This window comes from Pan paniscus, chromosome 11 (assembly GCF_029289425.2).
Source record: "Pan paniscus chromosome 11, NHGRI_mPanPan1-v2.0_pri, whole genome shotgun sequence".
Classification (NCBI taxonomy): domain Eukaryota; kingdom Metazoa; phylum Chordata; class Mammalia; order Primates; family Hominidae; genus Pan; species Pan paniscus.
This window is the reverse complement of record NC_073260.2, coordinates 17,383,042-17,399,667: the sequence shown is the minus strand read 5'-3', so window position 1 is coordinate 17,399,667 and position 16,626 is coordinate 17,383,042. Positions and strand designations below refer to the sequence as shown.

The 16,626-nt window shown below is 45.7% G+C and overlaps 1 protein-coding gene across 5 annotated transcripts in view; it reads right to left on the bottom strand.

Moving 5' to 3' along the window:
• Positions 1 to 16,626, bottom strand: part of TTLL11 (tubulin tyrosine ligase like 11) — a 279,224-nt gene that overhangs the window by 132,033 nt on the left and 130,565 nt on the right. Inside the window, exon 1 of one of the 5 annotated variants that reach the window (XM_055117670.2) lies at positions 14,076 to 14,224. The exons of the other annotated variants lie outside the window; for them this stretch is intronic. The gene's annotated coding sequence lies outside the window, so the exon portion shown is untranslated. Of the gene's footprint in view, positions 1 to 14,075; positions 14,225 to 16,626 lie in introns of those variants that run through there. 5 annotated transcript variants of the gene reach the window in all.

Sequence of the window (16,626 nt, the reverse complement as noted above, 5' to 3'; positions counted from 1 at the left end):
GGAAGGCTATCCTGTAACCCCTGCTGTGTGCTAAGCCCGCTGACTTATTTTGGAGGTGACAGGCATGCTCACTACCCACAAGTGTCCGTCAGGACCAGTGGTCCTCAAACGTGATTTGCATATTTGCATCACTGGGGTTTCAAAGAGTGTTCTTTTAATTTTTTTAAAACCATGTTCAGGCTCCACCCCCAGAAATTCTGGTTTAATTGGTCTGAGGTGGAGCCCAGGCATAGAAGTTCCCTATTGGTTCCAATATGCAGCTGAGCTTGAGAACCACTGTTTCTGGGATTTTCCAGGGTCCCCACTCAGCCTACCCCCATTCATTAGATCACCTGCTTGGCCCTGACAGCACTTGGGACCCCTGACCTCTGCCGCCTTCTCTGGTCCTCACTATCACTCATGGTGTGGTCATGTTTAGCTCAATTTATACATAGAAACTCAGATTAAAGATCCTGTTCTAGGTAGCCCAGCTCTCAAGCAGAAAAATGGGGACTAAAACCAGGTGTGTCCAGGTCTAACAACCACGTCCTTTCCACAGTGCTATGCTGCTTCCTTGCAGAGCTGAGCTCAAGCTGTCCATAAATATTCAGGAGTCTTTTGAGCTGGTTGTTAAAAACCACTGATAGCCTGAAATTAGCTGTGGTGGGAATATTTACACCATGGAAATAGACAAACACTACCCATCAGGAAGTGTTTTGTTTTGTTTTTTGAAACCAGTTTGCCAGCACACCTCTTAATTCCAAGGCACCAAGAAAAAAGAAAAAATATCAAATTATGTTCCTTCAATTTCAGGAAGCAGCTGTATCATGCATTTTAGGAAGATTTCAACTCCAAATAGTTAAAATTGAAAGAGCTCTTTGAGTTTAGAGAGATAAACCTCAAGTGTGCGAAAAATATACACCTGTAATTTTTATCAAGATGCCACATGGGTACAGATGCATTCTGCATGCTGCTATGGGTTGGGTGCATTTGACTTAAAGTCACTTAGTGTCAGTGAAAAAGGAAAATACAAGTGTAGAACAAGGTCCCTGGAAGTGCTCCCTATCTCAGCCACAGAGAGCATAATCGAAAATGTTCTCTGAAACAAGCCACCTGGCAGCCCACCTCTGCCTCAGATACCTTGATATTTGGAGTTTCAATATTGGAATGCTGGATGGGAGCCTCCTATTACAGAATAACAAGAGAGACTAACAGAAGTTACTTACCCCCCAGGATCTCCAGTACCCCCGCGGAGCTCAGCTTTAAGTGGTCCCCACTGAACAAAGAACTGTGACATTTCTCTCCCCAGCATGGTTCCTCTAACAGCAGGGCTCGATAGCTACAAAGCCTGGTTATGCTGGTGCCGTGCTTTTGGAGGATGGAAGGAGATTGTAAATTGAAAAGGAATAAAGAAAACTACCATTTACTGACTGTCTACTCTGCAACTAGGCACTGAGCTAGACACTCTCAGACCTGGCACTAGAATTGACACTTACTGAATAACTATTACATGTCAAGCCCTATTCCAGGCCCTTAGCTACATTAGCTCATTGCATCCTCTTAATAAACCTGTGAAGTGGCTCCAATCATCCCTATTTTACAGAGGAGAACATAGAGATGTAGATAGCTGAAAGCATTTCCTAAGTTAACACAACTGGAACATGGCAGGCAGGACCAGAACCAAAGCAATGATCCTGGGGCTGCTTTTCTGAGAAATGGAAATGCTTCTGGCAGACAGGGAATTGTCACTGACTTGAACTCTAGTCTTCCGGTATTCAGTAGTTACCAGAAAACTAACCATGAACCTCAATATCACAGTGACAGAAAAAATGTTTCTTACATATGTTTCTGTAATTAGCAAATTATAGAAACGATTTGTAGGTAGCTACTGTTCATCAGGTAATATCTACCACCTCTGGGAACTCTGCCAGTCACTTGATGATGGTGATTACATGCCGCTCTCCGAGCCCTTCCATACGCCCGGCACAGGACTAAACAAGCATTTAACATCGATCCTTGTAATGACTGGATGAGGTAGGTATGGTCCCAGTTTACAGATGCAGAAACTGAAGAGCAACTTGCTCAAGGTCACAGAGCCAGGAAGTGGCAGAACCAGGCTGGAGTTCAGGATCTGGGGCCTCAAAAGCCGTGGTCCTAACTCTAGCTGCCAAGCATGTGCGCTGCAGAGTGGGTTAGACCATTCCTGAATGGGTGACATTGCATGGCTACTCAGGGGTCAGTAAACTGCTGTTTTCTGAGTTCCCACTGCAGGAAGCTAGCGCAGACACAACACGGTATAAGAGCAAGAACATGACCTGATGCAAGCTTTGGGCACAAAGGGACCAAAATGGGAATGTGTCCTCCCTAGTTATAGGGCTCAGCATTTCTTACCAAGGCATGGCTGCCCTAGAAATGTGGAATCTTGGAGGTGAGAATGACCTTCAGGCAGGCTGGGCCAGCCTCTCACACAATGTTTGTGTCACCATTGCAATCCTGAGTCAGACACTCTGCCACTCACTCTTGTGAGATGGGGCCATCTCACAAGATTGTGTCTATGATTAAACGAGATATTAGTAAAAGTGCTAAACCCAACGACTATCACATTAGTTAATAGCAATTAACATAGTTAATCCCTCCCTCATCCAACCACTCAATACATTTTAAATTAGAGTCTATTATGTACCAGGCTTGGGATAAGACCCACGCTCAAGCTTCAGGGCTGATTTGGGGAGGAAAATCATTGATTCATTAATTAATTTATTCAACAAACATTTACTATTCTATGATGGCACTAAGTTAAAACCTCTAAGACAAACTCGTTGTCTTAGATGGAATCCAACACAAATTAGTTGGATGACTAAGACACATTCACCAGTAACTACTGTGAAATGACAATGAGCATAACAACTAACATTTTGTGTGATGTCTCATAGTTTAAAAAGCACTTTCACACTTGTAATTGGGTCTTGCAAGAAATGCAGATTCAGATGAGTCAAGTGACCTGCCTGGGGCCACACAGCCAGTGCAAAAGTTTGATTCAAATCTAGGTGTCTGACGCCAAAGCTCGGCTGTCTCTCCTCTACCATCTGCGTCACCCGGCTCTGCTTGGGTCCATCAGTCTGCCCAGTGGCAGCCCTGTTCCGCTTTTAGAAAACCTTGATTATGAGAAAGTTTTTGCAAATATTCATTAAACAGTCTGCCTTCTGCTAAATTCTATCTCATTTCTCTTAGCTCTTCTTTCCCTCCAGAGCCATACTGAATAAATGTTCCTCTCCCTGTCCTCAGAGAACCTTTAAGATAGTCTTCCTCAAGTCTTCTCTGCCCCAGGCAACATGTCTGGGTCTTCAGTCCTTCCTGTTCTGACACAACTACTAATCCCTCCCCAGCTTGCTCTGTCCGCATCCATCCAGCCTCTACTCACACTCCCTGGCTTGGTGGAGGTTATCTTTCACCTTTTCCCTATGACTAAGGAGGACACATTCCCATTTCGGTCCCTTTGTGCCCAAAGCTTGCATCAGGTCACGTTCTTGCTCCTGTACCATGTTGCGTCTGCACTAGCTTCACGCATTGGAAGAGTATTCCAATGACTCTTCACCCAAGATTCAGTTATGACCCTCCTAGGCGCTCTGCACCCCGTATCACCGCACTCCTCAAATGATGTTGGGATCTTCAATCTGTGTGTCACTCTTTGCAGGCAGTGAGCTCCCTGAGGCCGTGGGCTGGTCTGTAACCATGATCACAGCACAGCCCCTCTCCCTAAGTGCCCACCACATCCCAGGCACTGTTTAGGCACCTTCCACTGAGTACCCCAACCATACCAGATAGGTGCTATTATTAAATTAACCCCTGTCCCAAAGCCTGACAAAGGGCAAGGATTCATAGATTTTTTCAGAACTGAATGAAACTCCAATTTATTCATATCCCTAAGACTGGTGTCAAGGGTGGTTTCTCTGACCAGAACAAGGTAGAGTCTGACCTGAGGCCAGCAGGTGCCACAGGGGTCCTTCAGAGAGCCTGGCTTCTCCCGGGGACACTTGAGAGCTCACCGGGCAAGGGAGAGAAATGAACCGTATCGAAAAATGTGGTCTGGGGTGAGACATCAGCAATAATCACTGCCAGGAAAAGGAGGGCTGCTGGTTAGTGCCGAATGCCAATGACAGGAAAGCTGCAAGGGACTGACCAAGCCTCCCTCCAGGCTTTGAGGAGCTTGTCGCCTGGGATCCTAACGACACGAACTCTGGGATGAACCGAACCTGGCTCAAATCATGACTCTGTCCGTGACCTGGAGTAAAATAAGGACAATAATACCTTATAGGGTTACGGTAAAAATTAAACCCAAAAGCGCTTGGCTACAGTAACCCTCGATAAATGTGATGTTGATGATGATGACAAGGGGACAAGGAGGCTGCAGAGTGAAGCCACAGCCCCCTGCTCCATCTTCTTTCTGGGCACACTCACTGCCAGGGCTGCCTCTGGCACACAAAGCTGTCCTGTAAAGCCTGATGGCGGAACATCAGCTCGTGAACACTCTGGGTCTGTGTCAAATTCCCACTAATGATTTCTCAGCATAAATTAAATGGAGTGAAGATTTTCTAATGGCCACTACAGAATTACATGACAGCTTCCAGGAGAAGCTACAAAAATAGCTGGAATCAGAAGGATGGTCATTCAGATGCCTGCAAGTTTCTCATTAATTTAATTTCTTCTTTCCTCCTGGCTTGTGGATCTTTTTTGTAAGAGCTGACAGAAAAGACATGCATAACAAGCCATCAGGTATTCCCAGCCTATTTAAATAAGCCTAAAGAGAGAGCAGTGACCATATTGTATAGCAAGTGGAATTCAGCATTGCATTAAAACCACCACCATAAATAATAAAATTTATTTATATTTACATAAACTTGCATAATTTACAAGGGACATTTATATATTTGTCTTTATCTCATTTGACCTTCTATAATTTATGGAGCACTTATCATGGGCCTGGCATTTTTAATATATTATCTCACTTAATTTTCACAGTGACTGATTATTATCTCTATTTTACAGGCAAGGTTTAACAAAGTAGAAGAATTCCTCTGGAATCACACTGTTACAGGAAAGAGGTCCTGATCCAGACTTCAAGAGAGGTTTCTTGGACCTCCCGCAGGAAAGAATTCAGGGCGAGTCCGAGTAAAGTGAAAGCGAGTTTATTAAGAAAGTAGAGGAATAAAAGAACGGCTACTCCATAGAACAGCCCCGAGGGCTGCTGGTTGCCCATTTTTATGGTTATTTCTTGATGACATGCTAAACAAAGGGTAGATTATTCATGTCTCCCCTTTTTAGACCATATAGGGTTACTTCCTGCCATTGCCATGGCATTTGTAAACTGTCATGGCGCTGGTGGGAGTGTAGCAGTGAGGACGACCAGAGGTCACTCTCGTCGCCATCTTGGTTTTGGTGGGTTTTAGCTGGCTTCTTTACTGCAACCTGTTTTATCAGCAAGGTGGTTATGACCTGTATTTTGTGCCCATCTCCTGTCTCATCCTGTGACTTAGAATGCCTTAGCTGCCTGGGAATGCAGCCCAACAACACAGCCCAAAAGTGGAGGACTAGGGCTGGGCGCAGTGGCTCAAGCCTGTAATCCCAGCACTTTGGGAGGCCGAGCTGGGCAGATCACAAGGTCAAGAGATCGAGACCATCCTGGCTAACACAGTGAAACCCAGTCTGTACTAAAAAATACAAAAATTAGCCACGTGTGGTGGCACACACCTGTAGTCCCAGCTACTTGGGAGGCTGAGGCAGGAGAATCGCTTGAACCTGGGAGACAGAGGTTGCAGTGAGCCGAGATCACGCCACTGCACTCCAGCCTGGTGACAGAGCAAGACTCCGTCTCAAAAAAAAAAAAAAAACTGGAGGACTAGGATTTGAACCTAGGTCTGTCAGGGTCCAGAGCTTGTTCTTTCAGCTAGTTACCCAGCTTCTGTTTGGGGAGGAGGCACTTTTTCCATACACTTGATAGTTCTTTCAGCATGAGAGGAACACCTTTGGCATCATGTTTCTGGCCTCTCCTGCCCCCACACACTCTGTTCCCCTGGGGAAATAAAATGCCTTGTTTGATTGGTGAGTTTGGAGACACTGGCAAACGTGCTCAGTCCCTTCCTCTCCTTCCTCATGGAGCTCATTCCTGCTGCCCTCCAGAGCCTGGTTCTGGTTCCCACAAACCTGCCTGGGGTTGCAGGGGGAGCTGCTGCCTGCCTGAGTCAAGCTCTGGATTCAGCCTCAGGAAGCTCATTTGCCCACAGATCTGACGCATTCCCCAGCAGCACCTTTTTCATAATGAAGGTGATATTTTGGCCCTTATCCTCTTTATTCCTTTATCTTATTCTCAAGTAATTCAGAACCCAAGTGGAAGAGAGGAATATTTATTGGCCCTCCTTCAAAGATTCTAATGATTATGATCCTCATTTTACAGATAAAGCTCTTTCCTAAGAAAAGAGTTGAAATGTTGGCAGATGTGTGATAAATAGCCCCATACATTATTATGCTATATGAATGTAATTCCTTTAATTCAGATTAGTACATGTAGTTTAAGGAGGAGGAAAATGGAGGACTGGAGTGATACCACCAAAAATGACTCATATGTAAAACAAACTAAAGGAGAAAACACAACTTCAAATGAGCACGTCATAATTGAAGAAGAAGCCATGCTCCACCAATTTAGAGATCTTTGACTGGGGTACTATATAAAGTGGGTCAAATGCCAATAAGAGCCCAGAGTAGAAAATTAACCAAAGCAGCCAGGCACTGTGGCTCACGTGTGTAATCCCGGCACATTGGGTGGCTGAGGTGGGCGGATCACTTGAGGCCAGGAGTTCGAGACCCGCCTGGCAACATGGTGAAACCCCATCTCTGCCAAAAAATGCAAAATTAGCCAGGCATGGTGGTGTGTGCCTGTAGTCCCAGCTACTCAGGAGGCTGAGGCATAAGAGTTGCTTGAACCCAGGAGGCGGAGGTTTGCAGTGAGCCGAGATCACGCTAATGCACTCCAGCCTGGGTGACAGAGCAAGATGCCGCCTCAAAAAAAAAAAAAAAAGAAGATTAACCAAAGCATTTCCCAACTACCAAGAAAGAACCAAGAACCAGTTTATAGAGACCAACCCCTCCCCCAAAAAATCCACAAAAAAATAAGCAAAGCAACCAAAAAACCCAACGAACCTTGCATGGGGTACAAAAAGCTCACAATCGAAGCATGCTTTTTGGAGCCATCTATAATTTGGAACCCACCCAGAGATTTACCTGTTGCTGGAGTTCTATCAGAACAGCCACCTATACAACTTGCCTGAGGCTTACTACTCTTATTATCAATAATTGAGTTAACAGAATGTTAGGGCCAAAAATGTCCTCAGTAGTCAAGCCCAAGCCCTTGCTGAAGAGAGAAAGCCCAGATGACAGAGCTGGCCGAGGGAGCTTCTCTGAACTACCTTTGCATCCACAGGACCCAACACAGCCCCAGCCCCACTGTATGTGAGAAAGAACCATGTTAGTGGCAGGGCCGGGGCTAGAACCCGGGTCTCCCAACACTAGCATTGCTTCCTTTTCTTACAGTGCATCAGCTGCAGTGACACTTGTCTGTTCACTTCATGGATATCATGTATTCACTGTTGTGTTATCATAGGCCAAGTCAACAGGCCTGTGAACCAGAGGAATGATCTCTCATAAACAAACAAGTGGTGGAAGGGTGCTAAGATTCAAACTACGGGAGACACTGAACAATAGCTGAACATGGAGACAAGCCCCACTCTGTCCCCCATTTACAAGCACCAAAGATGCTAGCAATGAACCCAGGCTGAGGATAAATGCGAAACCTTGTAATATCACTCTTGTGAAGCACACAGATTCTAACAGAATCAAAAAATGGCCTTCTGTATCCAGAACTATTTTTAGAAACACAATCCTATTTTTCTTCTTCAAAGTAATTAGCGTTCATAACCAGAACTAGAGCGTTTCTTCTGAATGCAGGGGAGAAGCAAACCTTTCTCTTTAGAAGCAAGAAGCTAGATGGTGAGAGACTGTCAAGAACACATTCAGTGCAAGCACACACACACACACAGATGCACATACACACACACACAGACACACACACACACATACTCCAGATGATAAACACAGCTTCCAATTAAGCTGCCCTCAACTAGCTGGCACCTAATACCTGTTGGTTTAAAAACAACTGGCAAAATTTGCAGAGTCTAAGGGTTTTTAAAGGATGAAATCTTTCTTTTAATTTTTTTGTATCTCTCTTTTTAAAGATAATAAATCACATGCATTTACAGAATTGTAGCATTTTTGCACAATAGCAGTCTCTAGAGATAAACAGACCACATGCAAGGGAAGCGTGGGGACTGGCTCTCAGTCAAGTTCACAGAGCAGCCACAAGGCAGACACTCAGCCCAAGACCTCGACTCCCAGCCAGTTCTCCTACGTGGTCAGAGCCGCCTTTCCACATCAAAGAGAAGTTCATGAAAATCTATGGAGCCCATTTGCAATATGAGGTGCAAATTGAACAAATGTTTTGCATCAGGGATTATCTTAATTAAACTATTTAATACGAGCACCGTTGGTTTACTTCAATCTTCCTGAACTTCATTAAGCTGTCCATTTACTTATATAAATTCCCATCTTAAAAAATAAAATGCATATAGTTTGTGTGGTAGAAAACTGTGTGTTTTAATATACATCCATGTGTAAAAATTGTGATGATGTTAACAATAGTAATAATAAAACTCATTTGTTAAATGGCAATAGGCTCAACATTGTGATAGGGACTTTATATGAGGGGAACAATAAGGAAAATCGTAATATAAATTTAGTATCACTCATTAAATGCTTCCCATGCTCAGGTAGTATGCGGTGCAGTTAAGAACTATCATTCATGTAATGATCACAATAATCTTGTTAGGTGGCTATTACTGTGATTCACATTTTACAGATGAAGAAACTGATGCTTTGAGAAGTTAAATAACTGCCCCAGATTTCACAGGGAGCAAAAGAAAAAGTCTAGAGTCAAACCCAGGCCCACTGGACCCTAGAGTCCTTTGCCTTTTCCACTGCACAAGGCTACATCCTCATTTATAAAAGTATTGCTTTGACCTCCATTTCCAGCAAGGACATTTATAGATCCAAGGACAAACTAAATGGTGCAAAGATGACCTGTTCTTGATAAAGGCCTTCGACTTCTCTATGGTCTGGAACAAAGTAACTCTGCTACCAAATTTTCTGAGGGAAAATAGAGCTCACAGCCTCAGGGTAATCAGATAATGCTTAAATATGAAGTGGTTCAGAACCACAGTGAACTTTGGGAGTGGAACATAATTTATCTATTGTTCCATTTTAAAATATTCATGAAGCAAGGAAGCATTTCCACATTCAATAATTAAGTGGTTAAAATCTGCATCCTGATATGTTTACTGATCATGAATAGTGCACTCCTAGAAGGACCTAAGTTTAAATTAGCAGCCCCACAGGCTGCCATGTTACACTGCAAAACCAGACAAATGAGACAGAAATGTTGCTGCTGCCTAGAGAAGACATTTTCCCGCCACTTATTCTGCTGCAGAGAAAAGCTGAGACCAAATTGAAAATGCACCTAGGACTTTGCCTGAAAACCAGCTGGAAGAGCATGAAAGGGGGAGAAAAAACCTGCAACTTTCTCCTTCGTTAGAAGAATTGTTGTAAGATGGTGTGACTGTTCCCTAAAGGTTACATTTTACAATCATTTAATATTTCACTTGTCTTAAGAAACCCGCATAGAAAGGCAGGGAAAGGAAACATTCCTAAAAATGTGAATTTAAAAAGTGGCTCTGTTTTGCTTCTTCAGTTCTGTGGTCACAAGCAATATATGTGACACCTACGAGTAGAGTTGTATTAAACTGGGTGTCTTGTTCCCTGTATTACTGGCAAGCTCTGTTTCAATGGCCTCCCTCGCCAGGGGCATCCTCCATCACTGTGCATGAGGATGGGGCCTACTGGCCGCCCTGCTGAGAGCCCTGTGCCAAACCCTAGTAGGGATGAAGGGCTGCTTCCCAGGGTCTTCCGGTGGCCCGGGACAGACACAAGGCCGGGGGCTGGCAGGCAAGTAGTTCTCAAAGTGTTGTACCTGGACCAGCAGCATCTGTTTTACCTGGAAACATGTCAGAAATGCAAATTAATCAGAAACTCTGGGAGTAGAGTTCAGCAGTTTGGGCTTTAACAAACCCACCAGGTGATTCTGGTGCCCACTAACGTTTGGGAACCACCCAGCTCCTCTTCTGTCCTTACTCAGCTGCAGGCTCCAAGGTTCTGCATCCAGTGGATCTGCCCCATCCAGTCCTACGCCGTGCTGACCTCAGCAGGGAGTAGTTAGCTGACTCCAAGCCCCAGAAAAAGGGGGGTCTGGGAGTGGCCTTGCTGACTCAAACCAGAATCTGATGCCCCGCTGTGCCCTCCCCGCTGCATGTTGGCCCAGCTGGCTGTTCTAATAGGGCTGTGGTTCTATCCTCGACTCCATGGCTAAGGCCTGGTCCTTGCCACTCTCTCCCACCCCAACCCCTCCCCCAGGGCAGGAGCTTATAGTCTCAGGTCTTCCTCAAACCGGCTAGCCAGTCTGAATCAGGGGGCGCCTTCTACCACTGCCCAGGGACTCTTCCAGAAACAGCCTGCCCATAGAGGCCCTCCACCACCATGGGAGGAAGAACCCTGATCCAAAAGGGAACTTGGTCAATCTGTCCCTATAGACTTGATCATTTGAGCTGCTGGCCCTGTCCTGATAGCCCACATCTCCCCACCCCCTCTTTCTTCCTCTGCTTCCCTGGCTTTGTACCCCCCTCTGAGCCTGTCACTGAGACTCCAGAATGGCTCTGGGCTGAGCACATCCAGAGTAACTGTAACTAAGCACCACCAGTTACTGAGTTAGCAGAAAATACTGTGCTTATACCCTGGCAAGTGGGCCCCTGCCTTGTGCCCTGCGTTTGAGAGCGTCCTTCTCCAGCCCAACTCTGGTAGCCCCCTTCCCAAGGGGCAAGGAGTCCTTGAGGCCAAGGAGGCATGCTCACATGGAGCCCATGCCCTCCCTCCTCTGGGAACCCCTTCTAGGTATCCAGGACCCCGAAATTCCCCTCCTAGATGGCTGGAGTCCATCCTCTCAAGAGCAAATGGTGCTTCTGGGGCCTTCTCCCTAGACCTGAAGAATGGCCAGGAACAGCCAGTTGGGGGTGGGGGTTGTTGTGGACAGAGCTGAGATGTGTGAACTGTAGGGTCTACCCAACTCCTTGCAGTGGTGGATGGAGTCAGGATTGGGAAGAGAAGGAGGGGCTGGAAGGAGGCTAAGGCTTCAGTTTGTTTTCTTTCTTGGGCCTCAAAAAAAGTGAGGGGCCAGCCTGCCATGAAAACTAAGTCAGATAGCATATGTCATGTATCTAGTAGGAACTCAATAGCTACTTGTGGAACGAGTGTCCCCAGAGATCTGCTTCAGTGCCTTATTTGGTCCTCACAACCAACCTGCAATGTAGGAACAGTATGCTCATTGTCTAGATAAGGAGACCTGGACTCCAAGAGGTTAAGTGACTTGCCCAAGAGGGCACAACTAAGACCTGAATGGCTATTTAGCCTTGGTTTGATTACTTCTAACTACACGGAACTTGCTACTCCTTTCAGTCAACCCTTATCATTTCAGGCGAAGTAAGTCATTGCTGTTGCTGTTTTCTTTCTTTCTTTGAGCTTAAATCCCTCTGCAAATTTCAGTCATGGGTCTTTGCTCTGCCTCATTGGTGCCCGAAGAGACTTCACCCCCTTTCCCATATAACCATCTTCAAGTAAAAATGGAAATGCTATCCCCTGGGGTCTTTTTTCTCGAAGCCAAACACCCTTAGCACCTCCACCATTTCCTCCTGGCAGAGGACTTCCAGTACCCACTCCTAATCAGGCTTCTGAGGACAGATTCCAGTTTTTCTCTCCTCCAGCACCTCACAGAGGTCATGGTGTATAGAAACAGAGGCTTCAGCTAGTAGATTTGGACACAGGTAACCGTTTCCATGACCAGCAACCTACCCTCGAACACATAGAGTCCTAAAGCCTAAAGCTTGTGAAATGCCATGTGGTTTGAGTCTTGGTTTCCTTGCCTGTGAAATGGGAAGAATGACTCATTTCCTGACTACCTTGCATGGTTGGGCAAATATCATTTAGGATAATTGGTCTGAAATGACTCTATGGACTTCCAAGCCCTGCACAGGTGTATGGGGAGATGGTGGCTGTAATGACAATGAGCAGAGGCGGCTCGCTGGGGAAGCCTGGAGAAGCAGGTGCTCTAGGGAAACCCTCACTGCCTGCTCCACTCAATAGTCCTTAATCACTCCTCCTGCCAGGCATGGGCACCACTTTACAAGGGGGGGTCCAGTGCTTCTTAAGGCCCCCAAGGCACTTGCACAACTCCAAAAGACTAAAAGTGAATTAAGACAACAGAGGTAATATGCAAAGGGCACCTTGAAGACAGGATGTTTCTGTGCCCAGCAACTGAGCCAGCAGGCAGGGCCGAGCTCTGTGAGCATGCTGAGGTGGAACAGGGTTAAGAATGCGCCAAAAAGAGGAGTGAGAGTCAGGATCTGAACCCAGACCTCCTGTCCTTGGTTCACCCCACTTCACCACATTTGCCACCGAAATCGCTTGGTGTAGACAGTGTCTAGTCCGCACATGGAGACCAAACCGTCCCTGTCTACTCTGTGGAGCAATTATTGTTGTAATGGGCCACACCTCCTCATGAGCCCCCGGCCCATGTACCCAACTACCTATTAGATAATATCCCTGGAAGTCTCACGACCCTTCATCAGGTCCTCACAAAGCTGTTCTTCTCCCAGCTTCTGGGACCTCCATGACTGGCACCAACAGCCACCCAGTTGCTGAACCTGGGCCCCTTTCTTGGTTCTTCCTTCACAGTCACATCTCAGATCCAATCCATCACCAAGCCCTGTCCATTCATCCTCCTAAAAACGTCTTGATACAAACATTTCTCTCCATCCCTACTCCTGCCACCTAACCCACATGACCAACATCCCCCAAAACTCATAACTGTCCCACAGCCACCCTTGCCTCACCCCAACTTGGCTTTCATGCTGCAGCCAAAGTGATGGTTTTAAAACATAAACCTCATCGTGTCAGCCTGCTTTGAAAATCTGTCCGTTGCTTTTAGGAGGAAAAGCCAAATGCTTGACTTGACTCATTAATTAGGCCCTGCAGCTCTGGCCCCATCTCTTGACACCGTCCCTGCTTGCTCACTGTGATCCATATTATACATTGGACTTCTTTATTTTTTTCTGTAAAATTTTCAAATATCACACATATACAAGCATGTATAACATAGATACATACATTTAAAGAATAATTCTAAAACCTATACAGCCACCACCTGGGTTAAGAAATAGAACATAGCCACATCTCAGCCTCCACCTGTAACCCTCTCAGATCACACCTCCCGCTGCCCATCCCTGCCCAGAAGTAACCACCTTAAACCTCTGTTCTTTTTCTCTCACTTTTCTTCATATTTGACTACTTAGGGTTACATTTCTATAAAACAAAGTTTAGTTTTGCCTGTTCTTAATTTTATTTCGTTGAACTGTACTGCAGATGTTCTTGTATGACTTGCTTCTTTTGCTGTACGTCAATATCCATGCACGAAGCTATAATTCATGCATTTTCATTGACGTATAGTACTCCAGTGAGTGAATATCCATAATGAGTGCATTATTCTGTTGGTGGACATTAGGTTGATTCCAGCTTAGAGCTTTTATAAATTTGTCAATACAGCTATGAATGTTCTGGAGCTGTCCATGCTCTGAGAGCCCCATGTCCTGTCCTGCCTTGCAGCCCTCACCAAGATTTGCTTCCTTGGCTTAGGTCTCCCTCACTGCCTCCTTCCTGACCCACATCTCCTCATGCCCAGGCCTGGCTCACCTGGCTGTTGGTGCTTCTGCTGCCTCCTGCACCTCACAGAGGCTACGGGCATCACCGATCCAGCCTCTAGCACAGAACCTACATGTAGCAAGCCCTCAGCACTCATTCATGCACGTATGCATACTTGCATTCGTTCACACCTTAGCAGTTTCTCAGGACTGGTCTACGGTGCTGCAGAGGCATGGCGCAGTCCGGAGGAAGAAAATGATCCTCTCTAAGTAAATAAAGGCATCCCCCAAGACAGGAATTGCACATCCAGGAAAGCCAGCCCCACAGCTAGACACAGAAGGCTGCTGACTCTCACTGATGAGATGCACGCCCAGAGAGGATGAGCCTGGGGGTGGATCCTCCTGCTCTGAACCGCTCAAATTCCTCCCTCTCCCACCTCTCTCATTAGCCTCTGTGATGAGGGTTGCAAAGGGCTCTTCGGCTGCTTAAAGTGAAGGAAGAAATGGAAATTGCTTCAAAAGAAAAGGAAGGAAAGCAGCTAGAGAACACTGCCAAACACTTGGTGTGATAACCAAGGGTTTTCAAATGATGACTGAAACTGGCTTTCATTTTGATCTTCCATTTCTGATAATCTAACAGATCATTAGAAGAAAATCAAGTCCATCCTCACGGTCGAAGATGAACCTGGCACTGCTGTAGCACTCTTCCCACTTTACCATCTCTTCCTCCACACTTTTTTCCTCAAGAAAAAAAAAAGAAACCCTTTCAGGTTACACATATTGTTCAGTTTATTTAACTACATTCAGATTGGATACTTTCCATGTCAAATACTTTCTCAGGAATAAGCAACATATTCCTTCTCTCCAAATTAAGAACTTCTCATTGCTTTGTAGGTTTAAAAACATCCAACCGAAAACTCCCTTTTATGGATGAAAAAAAAAAAAGTACAGAGAGTGGGAATCTCTGCCCTATTTACGGTGATAAATGCCAGAGCCAAATTTACCCCCAAGAGTCTCGCTCCAGGGTCCCAACCCTCACCCACTCCACTCTTCTACTGTACATTGAAAACCAGAGTACATCTCTATTCCTGCTGCCCCAGGGACTCTCTCTACCCTACGACACCATTCTCATTGCACACAGAGCTTTAAGCATAGATGCTAGAAATAAACTGAACATTCTCCAATAGGGAGGCAAACTCTGGTCCAGTCATTGATGAAAATGACGTTCAAGAAGAGTTATAAATGAGAAAGGGGCAATAACTGCCTTATAAAAGGGAGAAAAATAGGCCAGGTGCCATGGCTCACACCTGTAATCCCAGAACTTTGGGAGGCTGAGGCGGGTGAATCGCCTGAGGTCAGGAGTTCGAGACCAGCCTGGCCAACATAGTGAAACCCCGTCTCTACTAAAAATACAAAAATTAGCCAGGCGTGGTGGTGGGTGCCTGTGATCCCAGCTACTCGGGAGGCTGAGGCAGGAGAACCACTTGAACCTGGGAGGCAGAGGTTGCAGTGAGCTGAGATCACGCCACTGCACTCCAGCTTGGGCAACAGAGTGAGACTCCATCCCATAAAAAAGGAGAAAAATAAAAACAGCATACCAAAATTACACAGACAGTATGGCTTCAACTATAAATGACAGGAGAAGATTATACTATTTTTATTAAGAAAAAAGTTAATCAGGTTAGCTCTGGGTGGCTGACTTTGAGGGAGATGTCATGCTATACACTTTTCAGTACTTCCCAATTTTTCCACAATAAGCACATTACTTTCATAATGAGGAAAACATTTTAATACGAAATGGGCAGCAGGGAAGCAGCATCTGTCTTCTCCACCCCAAAACGCCCCTTTGGAACTATGATGGGTGGTCCTGACCCACCACTTGTGCCTCCCCAGCTCCACCCAACCCTGTCACCTGCTTCCTGCCTCCATACTTCCTCTCCCAAGCCTACTTATATATTCTTACTTATCCAAGCCCAAGCTAGTGCAAGCCCCACCTTCTTTACATTCTTCAAGAAGCTTGTCTTGACCATTCCCAGCCAACTATTAGGTTAAACCATATGACATTGCCATTCTTGTATTCCAGAAATTGTCTACTATCAGTGATTTCATATGACTCAATCTAGTCCTTGGCTCACCAGGTCTTCTTATGAAACTTCAGCCTGTTCTCCGGTCTGGGACACATAACTGCAAATGGGGAATTTTCTATCTTGGACTCTCTCTTGTCTCATGTGAGATCCTGCTTTAAGTCACTCTTCTTTGTACATTGGCTTACTTTATATTCATTCTGGTTGTGAACATTATTGAAAATAAAGTCACCGCCTCACTGACCATAGACCTTCCTTACCCATAAGCACCTGTTTGGGTTCTGCGCTTGGCCCTGGAGATAGAGACATGAGACCCTGCCCCAAAGTTTACAGACAGAGAACAGGCCTTGGATAGGCATGAACCCAACCAGGGAATGCTAACGCCTTGCAGGCACCCATCTCTTTCATGTGCTAAATATCTGCACGTCTGTTCTCTTGCAGGGCAAGAGCTGGACAGACCTGGCTTTAAATCTCAGTCTGTCTCTCATAAGCAGGTGGACTTGGCCATGCCACTCAACCTCTCCAAGCCTCGATGTCCTCATCTATAAAATAGAAGTAGTCATAGCCCCTACTGCAGATCCTACGTGAGGACTAGCTGGGACTATATGTGAACATTTACCACCATGCTATACACGGTCAGCACCCAAGAAACACTCCCC